General features: G+C 36.0%; 1 protein-coding gene and 1 long non-coding RNA gene across 7 annotated transcripts in view; one reads left to right on the top strand and one right to left on the bottom strand.

Moving 5' to 3' along the window:
- Positions 1-17,087, top strand: part of LOC309626235 — a 1,141,377-nt gene that overhangs the window by 1,065,314 nt on the left and 58,976 nt on the right. The gene's annotated exons all lie outside the window — the stretch shown is intronic.
- Positions 1-17,087, bottom strand: part of FUT8 (fucosyltransferase 8) — a 322,308-nt gene that overhangs the window by 204,334 nt on the left and 100,887 nt on the right. For 4 of the 6 annotated variants that reach the window (XM_082386586.1, XM_082386585.1, XM_082386587.1 and 1 more), the window contains one exon: positions 1,170-1,260. The exons of the other annotated variants lie outside the window; for them this stretch is intronic. The gene's annotated coding sequence lies outside the window, so the exon portion shown is untranslated. The remainder of the gene's footprint in view (positions 1-1,169; positions 1,261-17,087) is intronic. 6 annotated transcript variants of the gene reach the window in all.

Consider the following 17,087-nt stretch of genomic DNA (forward strand, 5'->3'; position numbering starts at 1 on the left):
ACCGACTTAAATTGTTTTCAACTTGAGTTTTAACATACTTAATAAGCCTCCAAATGCAGCAAGAATATCAGAATGGCCAAACCCAAGGGAACATGTTAGCAGTATCTTTGCTTTACATAAATGTAAATTTTATTTTATTATTATTTCCACATCTGTGATGCATTAGGTACAACAGACATTTCTGAGCCCTTTGTACAGTGAACAGATGGTGAACCATTACAAAATTAGGAGCAAGCATAACATCTTAAGGAATTATTAATAATGTTATTTATATTAATAATTATTAATAATGTTATTATTAATTACAAAATTAGGAGTGAGCATAACATCTTAAGGAATTATTAATAATGTTATTATCCTTCATTCAGAGGATAACTACAGAGTTGGACATATAATTTTCCTAGGAGGATCATGAGGAATTACAGTGAGATATACAGAAAATGGTAACAGGGATAGCCACAAAAAGAACTGGGAAAAGAGACCACACAGTAACAAGTGAAAGATTATATAAACACTCCTATAAAAAAGAAAATCTACCCAAAAAAGGATTGTCAAATGAGAATGAAGATGGATGCTTGTGAAAAATGGAAAAGAATGCTCTAAAAGTCTCACTTTTAATTTGCTGAATATAAAATATATTCCTGAGACCCCCACATTCCTGAAACCCCAAAACAAAGTCAATGTCTAAGTAAAACTGAGACTTAGTACTTGACACAGTTTCTAGCTAAAGTAACAATCAACAAAATGGATCCAATTATGGCAGTTTACAAGAGATAAAGAAATGAAAACATCAAAAGCAAAAAACAAACAAAAAATATTAAGACTATCTAGTCATGTCAGGTGGCTATATATGTAAAAATAAACTATTCAGCTGAGAATGGCTATGTAAAAGGGACAAGACAGCCTAGCAGACAGAGCACAGAACGTAGTCCTGCTCCAAAAAACTGCTGTATGATTTTTTGAAAGTCATCGTATCATCTCTAGAGCTGAAATAATGTAGACTCAGTGGAATCTTTTGAGGAATAACGATATGACATAAATAAATAATACAGTGTTTTCTGGGTGAGAAAACACTACCTAAAGAGAAAAGGGTTTTCTAACCTTTTAAAAGAGAAAATTTTGATTTATTTACAAAGTTACTTAAATATTAAGCGTGAAAAATGGCTTACCTTTCTTCCCCTAGAACATAAGAAGATGAAGAAATCACATATTTCCAATGGAAGATATTACTGCTTGAATCTGGGTCACTAAAATTACCAACTGTTTAAAATGAGACAAAAGAAAGCAGTAACATTAATTATCTACAACTATACATTTTCTTTGTTGTTAACATGAAACTTTACTTACAGGAAACCTCAAGGCCCCTCAGGCCTTGAAGAGATATATGTCTCTAGGTTTGAACTCTCCAGGGAAATCTTTGAAGCAGAGATTGGACAAATAGTTAAAACTATTTAAACAATTCCTGTTCACGAAATGTAAATGGTTTTCTTAACTAAAAAAAAATTTTTAGTATTTACTGTTATCACCTTACTTTAATCCTTTTTCCCTAAAAAGGAAAACATTAAAGTCCAGCTAATATAAAGAGGCCTCACTGTTTTTTTTTTTAAAAAAAAAAAAAAGAAAAAAGGCGGGGAGAGGAATATTCAAACAGCTTCAAGGACAAAAAGCATGTTCTAGACCAGCTCATATTTACAGTTCCTCATCTAGAATTCAACTAACATCCAACTGCAGCAATCAGCCAAGCTTGGCAAATTAAAATAACAGTAATTTTGACAGATTATCTTCTATAAATATTCAAATATGGACGTTTGTGTGCATGCAAGGGTCTCTATATGCCAATCAAAATGCTTTGTTTAGGATCCTAAAATTGAGTATTTTTTCACCCCTCATTTCTGTAGGGGTGCCCTGAATCCTTAACTTTCATTTTAACTCTTTCACCTCAACTGATAAAGAGGCCAATTATTTCAATTCCGTGACCTGAATTGTATTATCTACAGCCTGAATTTAAAAAATTTAAGAGTAACATTCATAAAAAGAACCAAAAGACAGAAACAAAGAACCTAGGATCTTAAAAATCTAGGTCTGTAAAGACAAAAGGAAAGATCCAGGAATTGGGGGCAGTGGGGATGAGGGAGGTAGGCAGAGGCTCTTGAAGGATGGCAACTGAATAACTTTTTAGTCATGTGATCAGGTATGCCTTGGTAAAGTAAAATCCAAATGTAAAGAGCAATTAACAACTTCATAAATTTAGGCTGTATGCAAAGTTCAATTAAGGTAGACTACCATTTATTTGGCTCAAGGAAAGAAGATCCTGTGCTTTGATGACAACCTGAAGTACATCAAAGTGTCAAAAGTGGAAAAATGCATTTAGTATGAAATTCAAACCAAATTTTTGAAATCCATAGATAGCCCTATTTAATCAAGAATAATGGCTTTAATGAGCACAAGCTATCTGATGCATGAATTTTCTAATTGTCCTCCTATCCTATCTCCCATTAGTTTCCCTTAAACATATACACAATTACTAAAAAGCCTCAGATGTTCTAGGAAAACTACAAATGATTGGCATGCCTCTGCGTCTAGAGCAGCATCAAAATTATGGAAGAAAAGTCAACCTATTCTGAGGCACTGTCCATCTAGTGCCACCTGGAAAGAAACAGCTATAAATACCTCTACTAAAATTGCTCAAAATATTTCTAGAAAGTGGGCTTGCAAGAAACTCTTACTTAATGATCCACTCCATTCAACCACCCAAAACCAGGTCCAACAATGGATCCAAGCCAGACCAGTGGTTTGTTCTCAAAGCAGGAAAGAGAGAACAAAGTTTGGTCTAGGGACCAGTAGCTTCGGCCTCCACTGGGAGTTTCTTAGAGATGCAGAATCTCAGGCCCTAACCAGTGACATACTGAATCAGAATCTGCATTTTAACAAGATTCCCAAATAATTCACATACATATTAAACTTTGAGAAGCTCTGCAGGAAGAATATTAGAATGAGAGAGAAGTTATAATCTTCTGTTCAAAGGTTAGTTCCCACTGTGGGCCACTGTTTGGCCAATAAGCAACCAATTTTTAACCTCTGGTTTATCATTACTCCTACAATTTTTGTATTTTGAATAAGGGATCTTGAAAAACAGAAATCCCTTTAGAGTCAAAGGAATGAGTAATCGACTCTCAGTTCCCAAGAAAGGCTGGAACAGTTATCTTAGAGCACGTAGTCCTGTCTCATGCCCCCAAATCACATTAGCTAGACAAGTAATTTAAAAATAATAATAACTCCTTTCATTCTAAATCCTAGACACTAAGAGCATGCGGGATCCCTGTAGCTAAGAAAGAGACCAAGAGAAGAGGAGAAGGCTATATGTGCTGGTTATTCAGCTACAGTCTCTCCGCAGCAAATCCACCCTTTAATACTCAGCTCAGTAATGCTGAAAATAGAACTCTGGAAACTACTCTTCTCTTTTGCCAGTTAGCCTCCTCATACTGCCAATAAGAACACTAAAAGGAGAAACTTGCTTTTTCCACTCAGCATTGCCCTAGCACAGGCCCTCCACCCCAGCAGCAGCAGTTGGTGACCGCCAGAAGTTTTCTCTGGCACTCTCAGAAGTACCAGCAACAGCCAGACAGTACCCCCTGCAGAAGTTCTGAGCCCCAGCCCTCTGGATGATTGATGCTTTCTGCAATTTTTGACTCTGTGTTACTCCAGTGTTCCCCTTTTGCCTTTTCAGCCTCCGACACCTGTATAACCCACTCCCTGTATTAAATTTTCTTGGTAGAAATATCTAGTGTAGATTGTTTCCCTGTCCAGATTCTAACTGATATATCATGACTAGATGGAATAAAATTTCAGCAAGATTTGATCAGTTTGGAAAACTACTTTCCCAAAACATGATAATCCATGAGAAAATATTTACTACCTCTCCTCAAAAATATGTACAAGAAGGGAAACAGAGGCAAGAAGTACAGTTGAGAAAGAAAAAAGAGGGAATATAACCTAAGAAAGTAATGTACTAAAACAAATATCATGGTGGAAAACACACTTTAGCTCCCAAAAGCATAAAGAAAGGGCCAATAAAAAGTCTGAAACAAATATAAGTTTTCCACCTTAATAAAAATCACAGAATTTAAGAAGTGGAAGGAACTTTATTCTTTTGCCTCTGCCGCTGTTCAGTTTTGTTAAAGCAATTTTATATTGAGTTTGAATTACTATACTTTCAGGAAGCTGTTGAGAAATTAGGGAGAATCCAAAGAAGATTACAAAAATGATGAAAGCAATAGGAAATAGAAGCCATGAAGAAGGTTTCAAGGAGTCAAACTTTTTAGTCCAGTATAGTGTGAAGATAACTTCAAGCCAAAATTATTAGCTGCCTCCTAGTTAAAGAGTTCTAACCAGCTATGCTTCATCATCCCTACAGATGCTTAAAGGGATAGAAGATAACAGTAAATGAAGACATAAAATGGAGCTACTTAGCTTACTGACTCTCCTTCACATCACTAAAGTAGTAGTTCTTACTGCTATTCACACACAGAATGACCTAGAATATTTTTTTACAAAAAAGAAAAAAATGATAATGATGATGATAATGTCCAGAACACTAATGCCAGAGATCTGATTTAACTAGTCTGAGGTAGAGCCTAGGCATGTTTTTTTAAAAACAAAAACAAAAAACACCCAAGTGTTTATAAAGTACTGACAGAAGGATTCAGAACCACTAGTAGGACATTCTATAACTTTAATACTCAAGGCATGATCTAAAGACTAACTACATCCAGATTACCTGTGGAGCTTGTTAGAATAGGAGCATCTCAGGACTATTCCAAAGCTAGTAGGAATCTACATGTTACCAAGATCCCCAAGTAACCTGTACGCACGTTGAAGTTTGAAAAACATTGTTCTATAACAGTTTGAAAAGGGTGTGCGAGAGAGAGGATGAGTGTGTGTGTGTGTGCGTGCACGCACGCACGCATGTGCACAATATTCCAGCCTAAAAATAACTTTCTAAATTAAGCTTTTCTAAAGTTTTAAAATATTAATTTTGTTAACTTTTAAAGTCTACTAGCATCTAGTGAGACTACTATTTTAGTGAGTGAATAATAACTAATACATATTCAGCCTGTACTATCTGCAGGCATTGTTCTTTACTAAATGATTTAATCCCCAACACGTGTAAAAAGTAGATAATTTTATAATCCCTGTCTTACAGATAAAACTGAGGCAAGAGTTATATAAAATAAATAACCTGCCCCAGGTCACACAACTAGTAAGTGGTAAAGCTGAGAACTGAACCCAGATAGTCTTGTTTAAGAGTTTATACTCTTAACCACAAAAAATAATACTATGTTTACCAATACCATACCAAAACATTTTGAAATAATTCAGAAGGAAAGTATAATTATTGGAAATAAAAATGCTATAAGAGTAAAGGGAAAAAAATCAGTGTGCTTTTCTCTGATTTAAAAGGAAAAATATCAACAGTTATAATAGTAATATAATCACATCAATACTGTTATGGGTTTGTGGCCCACACTTAAAGCAGAGAGGAACATGACAGAAAAGACAGTAACTCAGATTACCTGTAACGCCACCACTGTCAATATTTTGGGGTGAGTGAAAAACATACCAATACTGCACACGGGCCTCCTATGAAAGAAAAATGTCTGGAGACAACCACTTTGCTCTCTGTATTTGGGAAATAACTGAAACCCCATGTTAGGAGACATTCTCCGTGATGCCTCCTTAATTCACCCTTCACTCTTACCGCCACCGCCCCCTCCTCAGAAAAGAAAAGGACATAAGGCTATGATTATTTTTCACAATGAAACAGGCATGATATAAAATGTAGTCTGATTTTTCTCCTCTTCTGTACCTCACCACTCCTAACTTCTAAAAAAGTTCACTCTCTGCTTCTGTCACAACAGAAGCAAAATCTCCAGTCCCAGGAAGACCCAAATGATTCTTCTGAAAATGCTGAAGCCTACTTTTAAAGAAGAAGTCAGACAATAGGCTCAATAAAAGACCTACTAGAAAGGTTTAATAATTCATGTGAATTCTAAATAGCACAACAGAATATAGCCAAAGTTCCCAGAGATAAATAATATTATTGTATTGGCAAACAGATTGAGTTTAAAATATGCAAAATTATATCCTATGAGTATTTAAAGCAGAGCAACAATGTCTATGATATTTTAGCTTCATTCAGTCCAAGGACACTCCCAAAAAGTAAAGTGTACAATAATACCTTTTTCATTAACAATGACAAAGCCCTGGTGACCTCATTTCTGAGAATGAACAAAACTACAGATATTAAAAATGGAGTTCCTTAACCCACAGAGTTATTAAAGTGGATGCTGGAGCCAGAAAGATTTGGGGGCTAAAGATACCAATGCAAAGACTCACTGAAATGGAGTCTTCTAAAGACCTAAGTGTAAAATCATGACTTGAAGCCAATTCATTGGCTCCTTTAGGTAAGGTTTTACATGAAGAATCTAAGAAAGCTGAGGTTCATGTGAAGCACTGTAGGGATGAAACCTGATTTCCCAAACTGTGGATTTGGAGTAGGACTTCCCAGGAAGCCAACATACACAAAACCCAGAAGAAGAGTGTGCTTAGGAGGGAACACAACCGTCAAAAAACACAGAAGCTGAGCATTCCTGATATGACTCTTTCATTAACTAATATGACTAATAAAGTGACCCATACCAAAACTCCTTGAAAATTTCCATCAGGTTTTAATTATCATATTAGTTATGTAAATTATTTATAGTTATATTTTCCTTTCTAGTTACCACCAGAAAACCACTCTCTTCACCTCTCTACCTATCTTCATAATAGTATGTTCTCAATCTGCCTTACTTTCCTACCCTATTCAAAAAGACTACATTATTTGAATAATAAAGTAAAATATGCTATATTTATGAAAAAATTAAAATATACCTCAAAGAAGTGATATTTACTAAATAATAGTTGAATGAACAAATATCACTACCCTCCTACCCTCATAACATGGAAAAAATTTAATGGAAAAAATTTACCAGCTCCATCACCAAGAAAATAGAAAGCTTATTATATCAAAGAAACACAACTATTTAAAAACCACTAGAATCATTTTTTAATCATCAGAAGAATAAATTGAAAAAGATGATTCTCAAAATTCATGGTGAATCAGAATTATTTATTAAGCTCGTAAAACTGCAGAATCCAAGCTCCGTGACCAGAGATTCTGATTCATAAAGTCTGAGTTTCTAAAGATGAACCCAAAACTCTACATTTTAACAAGCTTCCTAAGTGATTGCCATGCAGATTATCCTTGGACTACACTTTAATATATACTTCACCTTCAATCCACTGTCAACTCCTCAATAAGTCTTTGAAGTCTGGTCAGAATGCCCACTCCTGAGTCTTATCTTAACAGCCTCAACTTCTACTTAAACTACATGCTTGTAACTAACACAGAGAAAAAAATTATAGCAACCAGTTATTGGACATATATTACTATGGGCTATAAAACTTCGCATGATCTATTATATATACATAAGAATTAAATGATATTTTGCACATAAAGTACATAGTACAGTGTCTGGCTAAAACAAATAAATGCTCAATAGAAGTAGCTGCTAGTTGAAAACTAATGTCCACCCAAAAACCTACACATGGTTGTTTATAGTAGCTTTATTCATAATTGCCAAAACTTGGAAGCAACCAAAATGTCCTTCAGTAGGTGAATGGATAAGTAAACTATGGTACATCCAGACAGTGAAATACTTACTATTCAGTGCTAAAAAGGAATGAGCTATCAAGTCATGAAAAGACATGGGGGAACCTTAAAGTGAATGAAGTCAATCTGAGAAGGCAACATAGTGTATGATTCCAACTAATATGCCATTCTGGAAAAGGAAAAACTATGCAGACAGTAAAAAGATGAGGAATTATCCAGGGCTGGAAGTTGGGGAGAAGGGATGAAAAAGCACAGAGGATTTGGGGGCTGCAGTGAATGTACTCTTTATGATTTTATAATGATAAATACATATCATTATATATTTGTCCAAACCCACAGAATGTACAACATAAAGAGTGAATCCTAAGGTAAACTGTGGACTTTTGATTATGATGTGTCAATGCAGATTCATCAATTGTAACAAATGTACCACTCTGGTGGGGAATGTGGACAATGGAGGAGGCTATGCATGTGCAGGGGCAAAGCATACACAGGAAACCTCTGTACCTCCCTTTCAGTTTTGCTGTGAACTTAAAACTGCTCTAAAAAAAACTGTCTTTATTAAAAAAACAAACAGTAAACTGTCATTATCCCTAACAGCAGAGATATTATTTTGCAGGGGTCCTCCTAACAACCCTAAGAGGTGGTTGCTATTATTGCCAAATTGCAGTTAAGGAAACTAAGATTTAATAACTTCCCTGGGCAAGTAACTTGCGCAGAGATAGTTAAGGAGCAGAGACAGGATTCAAGAGAAACCAAGTAACTCCAAAACCTGAACCCTTTAACCTAACTTCCTGAAGCAGCCAGGCAACAACAGCCACTACAAAACCACTCCAACAGTCATAACCACCCTTTACAAGAATTTTCCTGAGTCATCTCCAGGTCAGTCATGACCTAAGCACACTCTTCACAACATTCCTATACGTCTAAGAATTTAAAAAGGACAGGCATAGGACTCTGATGGATGGCTGAGGACAGTTAATTGTAATAACCAACCAATATTAAGTATGGGTTATTGAATGTTCGAACTACTTTGCATTAAGGAATGTTCTAATAAATATAATACTTAATGAGTGTTTAATGTTTTCACAGCACTTTAGAATTATAATTTACTAATAACTCCATGACAAGGGTCAATATGACTGTTAACCTTCCAGCAGAAAATATGAACAGACAGGTTAATAAAATCTAGTCTAAAGTTAAACAGCTAACGCTAAATAACTTTAGATTTCATTAACCTGTCAAACTCAGTCTTGGGACTCTCCACAGATAAGGACTATGATCCTTAGTTAAGAGTCTAAGAAGCCACAGGGGGGGTCAATTCAAAATAACTAAGACTTCTATATTTCATCCACACAAAATATGAACATAGTAAGTATGAAATTCAAAGTTCTCTAACATGATGTTTCCTACTCAAATTTCATAAAATTTTATTATGTTCCTAATGATTAAGTTTTGTATATGAATCATTTATTTTTTGAAACACTGTAACTTTTCTCAAAATATCTGTTTTTCCCCTCATCTCAAATTGCTCCCAGGTGGCTACTGCTTTCTTTCTTCCAAGTATATTTCTAGCTTGCTTCTTCCCACAACCCATCCCCAAAATGGTAAGCATTGGTTTCCACAAACCTGCCTTACCCCCACCTGAACCACAACTGCATTCACAACAGATAAAACACAATTAGTCATGGCAAAAAAGATTTATATACTGATAACATCAGCATAGCACTAAAACTACAAACTCAGAAAATGAAAATTACTGGTAAAAGTGCATTCTATTCTGTTAAACTGTACAGAGCAGAACTTGTATTTTAACCCGGTATCTCTTAAGTTAACACAAGCCTTACAGTTGTTACTTAGTTTTATAAATCTTACAGTTTTACAGATAACTCTCTAAGAAGATTTTTAATGAAATGCATTAAAATTAGGCTCTTAGCCAAATAAAATATGATACATAATACAGGACAATATACATATATAACTCAGCCAGAAAGAACACATACCTCTCATTTGTTCACTGTCTTCTTAAAGGAAATAAAATCTTCACTACCTGTCCCATACAGAGAGCCTGATTCACTGGAGTGCTACTGCCCAAGGAACCCCAGTACTGCAGGAGGAAGCCAGAGATTGAACACTTCCTTCTACTGGAGATCTGCTCATTAAACATGTAAAAGTAGGTATCTCCATTATCTAAATTTTTACAAAGAACACATATTACACTTTAATAGTTAGAAAAGATTTAGTCATTTTTTTATGTGATAAGTTTATTTTGTTGAGGTTTTTCTTTTTCTCTTCTTTTTTTTTTTAAGGAAAAAGCAGATTTTAGAAATCCCTGCCTGAAGAATGATGTAACCTTAAACATATTAAATCCCATAAAAGCAAATCAGTGAAATCAGTGAGGTTGTGAAGGGTTCCAGACAGAGGCACAGAGTCCCTGAACCAACAGACACCACATTTCATGAGTAAGAACTGTGTGCTTCTCTTCCAGAGCTGTCTACAGAAAAAGCACTATGCTCTTTATATAAAACCAGGGTCCAGAACTTATATAAAGACCACAGAAATTATTTGGAATGCCCTAGAAGTCCCTCTAACTATAACCCACAGTACCTCAAACGACAGGAAGCCTAAATGACAGGAAGCCTAAACATTTGGTAAATCCTTCCCTACCTCTTCTTACTAAGTATAAAAAATGTTCCCCCTCCTAAGCAGATTCTCTGGACACAACTGAAGAGTGATGCCTTTCCGCCCCAGATTGCCCTCCACTCCTCCACAGAGGGTGAATAAGCCATTTAGTTGTAATTCAGTCAGAAATTTTTTAAGAACATATCTTTTAATGGTATAAAAATGCACTGTCCATTAAGGTAGTCAGTAGCCAAATGTGGCCACTGAGCATGTGAAATATGGCTAGTTTAAACTGAGAAATGTTGTAAGTGTAAAATACACACTGATTTCAAAGACTTAGTAGGAATAAAAGAATGTAAACTATTTCATTAATTTTTTATTAGTTTAAATAATATTTTGATATATTAGGTTAAATAAAATATATTATTAAAACTAATTTAACCTGTTTCTTTTTACCTTATTTAATGTGGCTACCAGAAAATTTTAAATTACATGCATGGTTCACATTATATTTCTATTGTACAGTGCTGATCTATATAAACTAGTGATCATAAGCCCTTACTAAATTTCCTATATCAAGTTTTCATGCTTATATAGCATCATAAAATCTAGTCCTTACAAGAGCCTCACAAAAATTCCCTTTCCCCCTGATTTGCACAGTAGATTATATTCAGGTTCCTTCCTTTCTGATACCATCATTCAATCTTAAAATGTTGAATAAATTCTATATTTCACCTCCTCCACCACCACCACCTAAACCAAGTTATTACCAGCCTTAAAATGTTCATCTTTTATCTCTAATGGCTATCACACTTAGAGAAGGAAAGGCAGAGAAGTTTTCCCAGAGGGGCCTCCAAGTTATCTTTAAGAAGCAATATGTGGTAGCATTAAGGGTTTGGTCTCTAGAACCAAAAAGCATGAACCCTGCCTTCTACTGTGCAAAGCTCAACTCCCTCATCTGTAACAAGGGTAAATACTATTAAGTTATCACAATGTTAAATTAATATTTCATTTAACTAATTTCAATATTAAAATATCAATACCATAGGTTGTTGTAAGATAAAATAAGAAAAGCATTTAGGACAGCATCTCGGACTTTAGTGCTAATAAGTGTTAGCTATTATTGTTATCATTATTTCCTTTTTTGTCCTGCTTCCTGAACCTATCATTCTCTTTCTACTCCTGGCTGTTCCATCAATAGGTTCTCTCTTCAGTCAAGCCTGCAGCATATCCAACAAAATGTGAAGTATACACAACAGCAGATGGAGAGGGAGGTCATTTGGGGCCAACAAAAACAAAGAACGCCAAACACAAGAGCCCATAAGAAAAGTGTACTGCATCGCATAACAGAAAGATTCTTCGGTATGAGGAAAGCTAATTCTGGGACCCTGTAAAAGGTATCTTCAAGGGGGTTGGAATAGATGTTCCTAAAGTCCCCTTTTAATCAAACTCTATGCCCCTGTCAAAGTATCCAACCCAGATGTTAAAATCTGGAACCTATTCTATTGATAATACTCAACAAGACTAAAAACTGTACGTTCTTTGTGACACTTTGACTCAGCTACTGACTCATACCCGTACACCTAAAAATTAACAAGCTCCTATCTGCATCTATTGGAGAGCCTAAGTTTAGACCTCTATCACATGGCAACCCATGTTAAAAATCTGTCCACTCTTACCTAAAAGCTCAAAAAGCAGAATATATATATATATATATATATATATATATATATATATATATATATATATATATATGAAAAGGTCAAAATGCTCACTTTGTCACTTGTGGTGTACTGAGTCTCATGGACCTAGAGCAGATTCAGGTGAGTAGCTCTTTAACTTAAGCCAAAATTTAGTTCAGCTTAACATCCCATTATCCTTTCATATTCTGTCACATATTGTAGACATTTGCATTGTATATTTTATTTCCTACTTCCCCAAATTAGACATAAAGTATATCTTAAAGGCAAGGACTATATCTTCCTTAATTCAAAACTCTACAACCTTAATTCTGACATATTGGATACACAAATATTTGTGATGATAGATTGAATCTATAGTTATAGTATAAAACAATATTATTTACCTTTGTGAAGTCTTCGGTTTTTAAAACAATTTCACGTGATTTCATTAGATTATTCCAGTAATCCTATAGTCACATCAAAGATATAGTCTCATTTTTTATGAAGTACCTGAATCTCAAAAGTCTGATTAACTTATTAAAAATTATTCACTTTAGTATGTCTTAATAAGCAAGCTTTTAGTCCCAGACCATGCTGGTCATAAGTGACAAAAGCCAGAACTGCACTGCACTGTATCACACCACGCTAGAGCCTTTCTCAGAGAGAACCCATAAGGGAAGGAAAGAAATGAAAGAAGACAGTGACAACAAGTTTTGATAATGAGATAAATGTATGGCCAATCTTTAAATAAAACTGAATTGCTTTTCACATTTCATTTTTCCTATCTTATTAAAGTCTCAAAGTTTTATTTTCCTTCCTAAGAGTTTCTCTCTGTTAAGTTTCTTCCTTTATCCTCACAGGATTAGTTGTACCTTCATCAACAAATTATACTCCATCTCAAATTTTACCTGCTATCTGCCATCATACGTATAAGCCAAACTATGTTTTAAAAGTTATGCGGTTTAAAAGTTTCCTTATTCTGCTTTAATGAATGTTTTACTATTCACTTGAATTCACCAGTATTCTCTGAAATGGCTTTTGTTCAAAGCTACCCTCTCTAAAAATAACCTACTATATAAGTTCACATTCTGCTGATATATCCACTAGACTTATGTGAGAAAAGAATTGGCAGCTTCTCTATAAAAGTACCTACAATGAACAATCAACATTAGCTGACACTAAGATAATAAAAGCAAGTTAACTTGCTAGCTATTGTCACTACTGAGTTCATATTTAGAACGTCCTATAAACCTCTCATTTAATCAATGACTTAATGTAATTCACTTGACTTCTCTGAATCTGTTTCCTTACGTGCAATAATTAGAAAGTTGCTCTAGATCTTTGGAATTTCTTCTAAGTTCTAAAGAGTTCCTGAGCCTGGGGATTTAAATCCAAGTTTATTTACCCTCTAAAAGTTGATTTATTAGTTTAATGAACATATTTGCACCTTTTCTATCTACTGTACTTGAAGGTAAGGGCTATATATCTTTGTATCCTTATCCCTTTGAATGTGGTGCTATGCACATACAGGCATGTTTCAGCTGCCTTTCTACCTTAAGAGTTAAATTGTTAGCTTTGGCAGAAGACTCTTTCAATTCCCTATGTGTGATTCAATGGCAAATCACTACAATTTCTGAGAAGATAACACTGTAAAATTAGGTTAAAATCCAAGTTATGTTATTATAGCCCAGGATCGATATTCAGCATGACTAGCATCCACAAAAGAGATGGTAATTAACTGGGACAGGGAGACTGGCCCTAAACCTTGCTCTTAGTCACAATTCTTCATAACCCTTATATCCATTTCCCAACTGATGAACTGAAAACCAGACCTTAGAATGACATCCACATCCCTAGATCATAAAACTATAGGAAGGAAGAGTGAGGGAAACATTAACATGGATGTGTATTTTACTTCTGATTCAATCTAATAGAACTTGCTCCAAAAATTAAGAAATTTACCAAATTTGTTCTTAGATAAGGTGAAAGGCAATTTCCTCTTACAGTAAAATTTGAAGAAATATTTTTTTAAAAACATAGACATAAGGTTTTTTTAGGTATTTCCAGTCAACTTGTAATAATGTCAACATTAGCTTAAATTTAGATTGAAAGCCTATTATCCCTCTAAGTATTTTTAGTAGATGCCTAGGCCTTGATAAAAATCACTAAACTGTGTTTGGAATACTCATACATCTATAAAATTCAATGCAGAAACAAGCAGATGACAATCGTTTAACTGTGCATAGAACAGTAGGAAAACAAAAGTTTCTGGGAACCTTAATAAAGAGTCACATATAATCAGTACATCTGCATGCAGTTAAACACATGGCACTCCACTTTCGGGAATCCTGAGCTTACCAAAACTTTTACAACTAAATTTGGGTTACTTGGGGTGAGGGAAAGAGATGCGAAAGGGGAGTGAGGAGCCTTTAAAAACCCCTATTTTGACTAATCTGCAGCTGTAATTACAGCTGTTCTGAAGCTTTTCTTGGAACTGCCCAATTACATTTTTTTAAAATAATAATAACCAAAAGTAGTTTTAATGAACTGAAGAATTTGATAGGAGGACTTCTTCATAGTTAAAGGCTATTTCTGTTGTTTTTGCTCTGCAACTAATAGATAAGGATCGTTACATAAATGCAAGAAGCTTTCTCAGCTTCCTTGAATGTTGGAGTTTTAACATAAAAAAATACATTAGAAAATGCACTGCACTTCCTTCCTTTAGCACTTTTGCAGAAACTCACATTTTATATTTCTCCTCCCTCGCCATGCCATCTATTTGGCATACCTATGAAACAAGTCTATGACCCAAAGCAGAAATATGTATGATATCAATAAACAACACATTGAATCTGTAACAGAGAAGAGCCAATTTTGACTCCATGTTGGATCTATTTCTTTGACTTTAGCCTTTGCTTCTCATTGCTTTTGTTATTATAATCATACATAATGGCCTACCTCAGGGAACCCTGCCCACCTGTGGATGGAAGAAATTAACACATCCCCTCCCCGAGGCTGGCCATTCCAGGAGATGTTTTGCAAGACTGATGGCCCTTTTTACTTTACCTCCTCCCTGCCTCTCCCTCTCTATTCTGCCTTTTTTACTTTACTTCCCTCTCTATTCCGCCTTTTTTACTTTACTTCCCTCTCTATTCCGCCTTTTTTACTTTACTTCCCTCTCTGATTCTATAAAAGAAACTGGCATCCAGACCCCTATAAGATGGTTTTTCTAGGGACCCTAGTCCACCACCTTATCTTCTCAGTCTGCCGGCTTTCCGAATAAAGTCATATTCCTTGCCTCAACACCTTGTCTCCCAATTTACTGGCCTGTCGTGCAGCGAGCAGAGCGAGCTTGGACTCGGTAACAAACCTTTTGATATCATTCCAAATATACTCTCTAATAGTGTATTTACATTTTAAAAAAACGTTACATCATACACCAGCACAAATGAAGTTATACACATTGTAGACTCATTTTTGTATTATATTTTAGATATGATCAGCATCTTGGTTCTCTTGATAATTATTCATTCAAAGGGACAAATATTTAAAAATCACAAATGTCATTCCGGTCCAAGACGGCAACATAAGAGGCTCCCAAACTCACTGCCTCCCACAGACACAATGAATCTACAGCCAAACACGCAACAAGTTCCTCTGAAGGAAATTCAAGAACTAGTGGAGTGACTACTACACATACAGTGAAATGAGAAAAAATCTACATCGAATAGGTGGAAAGCCTGAGACATTCGTTTCGTAAACCCCACTCTCAGCACAGCAACATACAGTTGGGAGGGAATTCACAACTACTAGCTGCTCCCTAAAGAATGAAGAGTTTAGACCCAACATCTAGCACCCCAACTTTTAAGACTTCCATCTGAGGGATGGGTCCCCAAAACACCTAGCTCTGAAAGCCAATGGAGCTTGCATCCAGGAGACCCAGAAGCTATAGCAAACAAAGAAACAGTTCTCGGCGGGCTCTCTAGGGCTCTGTGGCTATCCCCCCAGGGCTCAGTGCAGAGGCAGCAGACAGAAGCAGCCTGAAGGTCAGGTTTCTAATTTAACACATATCTAAGGTCCAACTGCAATCCTCTCCAGAGATCAGGGAGGCCATCAATGTTCTCCCTCTGCCCCACTCCGGGTCGCCAGTGCACACATCTGGTGCCTAGATTTTGCAGCAGCTGCCCAAAGGACACACCCCTTGATAGACTGGCTCTGGTACCCATCAGGGCTTGTGTTCACAGGTTCAACAGGATTGTACCAAAGAAAGAAATAGTTCGTAACTGGCTATCTCCCTTCCCCAGGGCCTAACACAGAGGAAGGGGACAAAACACCCATCTCCCAATCATTTCCTGAAAGAGATCTAATTACCTACTTTAAAAGCTGTTGCCTGAGCGTCAGGCTTCTAGTTTAGCATGCATCTAAGAGACATCAATCCTCCCTGAAGACCAGAAGCAAGCAGACTATCTTGCATTCTCCCTGTAGATCACTCCAAATCATGAATATCTCCATGAAAGGAACTTGTACACATCTGGCACCCTCACTATTGTGGCTGCTACCCAGGGGTTGCACCCCTTGATTGCCCAGTTCTGGTACCAAGTCAGACTTATGTCCACAGGCCCCACAGACATTAGTAAACAAATAAATGGTTCTTAAGTGGCTAATCCCCAGGGCTCAACTTAGAGGAAAAGACAGAAGATCCCAGTCTTTCCCTGAAAGACATCTACTTGCATACTTTAAAAGCTGCCACTTTAGGGTCTAGCTTCCAATTAGCCTGCACAGAGGTGCTAACTGGTCTTCCCTTCTGGGACACCTGACAGGTCTTGTCATACGTCCAACTACAGGAAGCCATGAAGAAGGTGCCTTGGACAAATCACAAAGGTTTGAGAGACAACCAAGAGCTACAGCTGAACTGAATGAAAAGACTCATCATGTATAATACATGAGGCCATTCCATCAAGTCTAGAAGAAGTGGTTATTTACCTAATGCACAGAAACCAACACAGAAAGTCAAGGAAAATAAGGAAAAAGAGGAGTATGTTCCAAACAAAAGAACAAGACAAAACTCC

Source organism: Balaenoptera borealis (genome assembly GCF_965194805.1).
Source record: "Balaenoptera borealis genome assembly, chromosome: 3".
Classification (NCBI taxonomy): domain Eukaryota; kingdom Metazoa; phylum Chordata; class Mammalia; order Artiodactyla; family Balaenopteridae; genus Balaenoptera; species Balaenoptera borealis.